The 5,233-nt window shown below is 52.8% G+C and overlaps 1 long non-coding RNA gene across 1 annotated transcript; it reads right to left on the minus strand.

Moving 5' to 3' along the window:
* Positions 1-715: 715 nt before the first annotated feature.
* On the minus strand, positions 716-4,870 carry LOC134730152 (uncharacterized). The gene is made up of 3 exons (XR_010111829.1): positions 3,208-4,870; positions 2,771-2,958; positions 716-2,388 (listed from the first exon to the last, which is right to left on the minus strand). It is a non-coding gene; the product is annotated as an uncharacterized LOC134730152 (long non-coding RNA).
* Positions 4,871-5,233: the final 363 nt, after the last annotated feature.

The following is a 5,233-nucleotide window of genomic DNA, read 5'->3' on the forward strand; positions in this document are numbered from 1 at the left end:
GGGTTGCACGGAGGGGTGTGGGGGCAGCTCAGAGCCCAGCCTGGAGCCTACCCCAGCTGCAGGAGTCCCAGGGACAGTCCCGTGACGCGAGCACCTGCCTCCTCACCAGCCCCTGCGGCCCCCACAGCCTTGGCCCTGCCACTCACACAGCTCCCAGTAAGAGGTCTCCAAGCTCTGTGCCCAGCCCCCAACTCAGCCGAGCCCACAAAGGTCTCATAGATCCGGGCACACGTGGCTGTCCTAAACCTGCCCTGCACCCTCCCAGGGGGTTCCAGTGCCTGACAACACACGCATGACGTCTCCCAGCACCAAACAGACCACCTGCAGTGGTGGCTATGCTCCCTCCTTCCACTCGCCCAGCAGAGCACCTGCTGCATGCCAGGCCAGGAGCTGCTGGGGAAAGGAGGGGGAAACAAATGAGGGCCCGGCCACCGAATCCCACTGCCTGGGGCAAGCAGAAGCCAAGCCGTGGAGTCAGTGTCTCGCAGGTGGACGGGCAGAGCCCGCCGGGGAGATGGCAAAGTGGAAACAGCCGCGGAGGTGGGGAGGGAGGGGCTGCTCTGACTCGGAGGGTCCCCAGCCTCAAGTCCGGAGGGGAATGCTGCTTTTTCATGTCCGTGGCAAAGACAGCACCATGCTTGACAGACTTTGAGCATTTGAGTTATTAATTCTGTTTATTGTCCATCATTTCAATTAAAAATTTGCATGTGTTTTGGTGCTGATTCACAATTAAAACCCACTGGGTTTCACAGCTTGTTAGGAAAACAAAAGGGATGATGAAACTTTTAGGAAACTCTAAAAAAGAAATACTTTCAGGCTGCACATGGTGGCTCACGCCTGTAATCCCAGCACTGTGGGAGGCTGAGGTGGGAGGATCACTTCAGGTCAAGAGTTCCAGACCAGCCTGGCCAACATGGTGAAACCCCGTCTCTACTAAAAATGTAACAAATTAACCAGGCATGGTGGTGCACACCTGTGGTCCCAGCTACTCAGGAGGCTGAGGCAGGAGGATTGCTTGAGCCTGGGAGGTCGAGACTGCAGTGAGCTGAGATCTCGCCATTGCACTCCAGCCTGGGCAACAGAGTAAGAACCTGTCTTAAAAAAATAAATACTTTAGAACAGAGGCAAAAGCATCTTGATTTCCATGAAATTAACATGTGGACATAAATGTGTGGGGAAAATTAAAATGTATTATTGGTCAGATTTTGAATGTATCATATTTAATTCACGGTTCAATTGAAACTCACTTCTTGTTTTGTTGAAGACCTTTGTCATTTCTTTTTAACCAGTCAAAAGAAAGAACGAGTGACGGGGAAATAATAAAATTGAAAACAAATTAGAGGGGTAATTTGGCAGATCCTCCCAAAGTTAAAGTTACAATATGATCCCACAATTCCACTCCTCCCTCCACACCTGAAAGAGCTGAAAACATGGGCTGGAGCAGGTGGCACACCCAGGCTCACAGCAGCCAAAAGACAGACACACAGTGGACTCCCCGTACGACAGGGCAGGGTCAGCCTCGGGAGGAAGGAAGCGCCAACCCCTGCGGCTGCACGGAGAACCTTCCAGACACTGTGCTGCCTGCAAGAGGCAGACACAGCTCATCTATCACGGGACTCCATTTACGTGAAATATCCAAAAGAGGCAAATTCACGGAGACAGAAAGCAGATTCGTGGTTGCGGAAGCCAGAGCTGGGGAGGGGAAATGAGGAGTAACTGTTCCTGGGCACTGCGCTTCCTCCTTTTGTGGGGGATGAAAATGTTCCGAAGGCAGACAGAGGTGGGGGTCATGCCGCCCTGTGAAAGTGCCGCATTCCGTTTAACCATTCACTTTAAAACGATAAAGTTGGCGTCATGCGAATTTCATGTCAATCAAATTCAGCACAAAGAGCAAACTGGAGGGTGATCGTGGTTCCTGGCAGAGCCGCTGTCAGCTAAGAAGCCATCCCTGGGTGAAGGTGCATGCAGGGCCTGACGCCAGGACCATCACCCACACGGTCACCACAGGGCAGACAATGTCCGTTTTCACTTTCAAGATCAGCCGGTAGACAACGCAGAAAGGCCACCTGCCGTCGGTGTCCATGACAGCTGGCTTCACTGTGAAAGTGCCAGCCGGGCGTTCAGAGGGGAGGCACTCAGCAGAGACCCCAGGATCTAAGGCCCGTGTTGGATAAGCAGGACGTGATGGGATCGGGCTGCGGAGGGGGCGCGTGTGGATGGATGTCCCTCAGTCCAGGAGGGCGATCACTGAACTTCGTGTCACCCACAGGGGTCACAGCCCAAGATCTGAGAGCAGCTCCAGGTGCAGGAGGGGGTGCTTCTGCAGGGGGGGCCGTGCCGTCCACTCTCCCACACTCTGGTGTGCCCAGGCAACTTCGTCAGGGACGGCTGAGAAAGGAAGAGACACATTTAGGAGAGTTCCATCTGAAATACCCAAAGTTAAACAATTAACATAAAGCGCGGGTTGGTGCCCACAGGTGCTCCCCTCCCATCGCCACAGCCTCTCGCCTGCACCAAGGACCCAAGGCCACTGGCCTCCCTGTCCACTCGCAGGTCTGGGACCCCCCAGTACTCGGACCGGACCTTGTCTCTTCCCTGCTTAAGCAGCAGCCCTGCCCCTGCAGCCCCCAGACCCCAGAGCAGGATCGAGGAGGGAATACCATTCTGGCGCCCCCAAAACCACGGAGGCAGGAGCTGTGTCTGCCTGTGACCGAGTTCTGTCCCCAGCTCCAGAGGGTGCCCAGGCCCAGGTCTGCAGCCCCCAGCCTACCTGCAAAGGCCCCTCTGTGGGCAGCAGCCTGCAGCCCTGCCAGGCACTGCATCCGTTCTTGAAGGAGTCCCTCGTCACCCCGCAACCCCACAGGCTGGAGCCCCACAGGGGCTGTGTCCACTTCTGGACACCAGGGTCCAGCTCAGGGCCCGGCACATCTGGTGGGTCACAGCCAGCTCACTCAGCCTCTGCAAGAAAATCATCTTTAGATTGCAGGGTCCAGGATGAGAGTATTTTAAATATTGGAAACCCGAGTCATGGGTCAGGGAAGGAAGACAGAATGGGTGAAAAACCAAGACGGCGCCCTGGCCAGGTCCTCCTGGCATCTCCCGTCACTCTTGACCCAGGTCAGGGTCTCCATCTCTAGAGACCAGTTGGCCAACGGCTCCTTCCCACCCACACACAGGTGAAGCCAGGCCCAGCCACCTGGCAGAGACCTGGGTTTGGTTGTCCGAAGTCCTCAGCCTTCTAATCCCGGATTCTCCAACCTGGGTTGCAGCCAGGGACCCTGTCACGTGCATTTGAATCGGAGGCGGCTCAGCCAGAGACCACTGGCAGCATTGAGATGCTTTGGTTGGATGGAGGCATTTGGGTTTCAGCAGCTGCCACATCTGATTAGACCTGATGCATTCAGCCCGACACGCCGGGCGGCTGTTAGCGCTGCTGCTGAGGAAACCAGTGATCCAGAAAGGACACCACGGCCCGGCACACCGTGCTGCAGTCAGGAACGAGCAGCCTGCACCATTGCTGGGTGTGAACACTCTGAAAAATCAGCCATTGAGAGGGAAGGGGGCCAGAAACACCGCGCGGTCCCTCGGATCCCACTCTGTCCTGCCTCTGAGATCTTGTGTTGTTTTTCTGATCAGAAGCGCTGCTTTCCTTAACAAGACAGAGGAGAGGCGTGGGCACGTGTCTCTGGCTTCCTGCCTTATTATTTCAATAGCTCAGAACCAAGCAGAGGAGAGCAAGGAGCCCCGTCAGCACTCTCTGCTCAGCCGAGGTGGGCGGAAATCCAGCCACGAGGCAGGCAGGCCCCGGGGAGCGCAGGGCAGCTCCCCCGTGCTCAGGAGCCCTGCTCAGTCCCAGCGCCGCCCCCAGGCCTGCAGACCCTCCAGACCCTGCTGAACCCCGGCCCCGCTGGCCGCAGGCTGCTCTGTGGCTCACTCGGGGCTGGCCTGACCCACGGCACAAGCGGGGATGCTGGGGGGCTCACATCACTTTTCTACACCCTCTCTGAAGGTGGGCAGCAGGTGGGCAAAACAGCTTGAATAAATATATAAATCATAAAGCATTATCAATCCCACTCATACACATAGATAAATAAATCATAAAAAGCATCATCAAACTGAATCCACCAATAAATGCTAGAATAGCACATCATGGTCACACTGAATTTATCCTGGAAATTCGAAGTTTAACATAAGAGAATAGAATGCTCAGAATCAAAGCAATTCACTCCATCAACAGAGAGAAGAAAGATCATGTGTAGCTCAATCAATACAGAAAAAGAATCTGAAAAAAAATCCAGCATTCCTTCATGACAAAATAAAAAACTCTGGCTAATGAAGAACAGAAGGTAACTCTAATGAAAGGCATTTGTAAAAAAACTACCAAAAAAAAAAAAAAACTACAAAAGACATCATACAGCCACTGAAAGTGCCTCTTTGACATGAAGAGAAAAATCAAATATTCTTGTTTCCATCAGTGCCCATCAGAAATGAGCTGGAGGCCTGTTTACAAGGCGAAAAAAAAAAATACATAAGAGTTCCAAAGGAAGACACAGAACTGCATGTATTCATAGATGATGAGATAAATAATCTGTAGGATTACAGGAGTTAAGCGAGACTGCCAAGGACAAAATTAATATAACAAAGTCCATTATTTCTACAGCAATCCACAGCTAGAAAATGAAAGATTTTAAAACATACCATGGTGCAATAATATTTTTTAAAGTTGAGATTTAGAAGTATATCTAACAGAGTCCAAGACATCCACAGAGACCTTCATGAAACTTTCCTGAGAAGCTTTAAAGACGACCACCACAGTTGGAGGAACGTTCCTATCAACCAGCTCGAGGACTCAGGGTAGCCAAGATGCCAGCTCCCCTTCAGGAGTCTACTGAGCTGCTCTTTGTGGAACTTGATAAGCCAAGTCCACAATTCATGCCAGAGTGCAAGCAGTGAAGAATGATAGTACAGCTGGCTCCACCGCGCAGGACTTGTCATAAAGCCACAGTGACAGACAGTGTGGCGTCGGCCAGAGGCTCAACAAATAGCCCAGAAGAGAAGGAAGTGGCCAGAAGCAGGGCCAGCCTCATGTAGATACCCATGTAGGAAAGGGCAGAACCATGGAGCCAGGGGAAAAGCAGTTCCCTCTATGAATGATGCTGCAACCCAGGACATACACATGCAACAGTAACAAAACCGAACCCTCCCTCACACCATACCCCGGGGGTCAGCGCAT

This window comes from Pan paniscus, chromosome 23, assembly GCF_029289425.2.
Source record: "Pan paniscus chromosome 23, NHGRI_mPanPan1-v2.0_pri, whole genome shotgun sequence".
NCBI classification, from domain to species: Eukaryota; Metazoa; Chordata; class Mammalia; order Primates; family Hominidae; genus Pan; species Pan paniscus.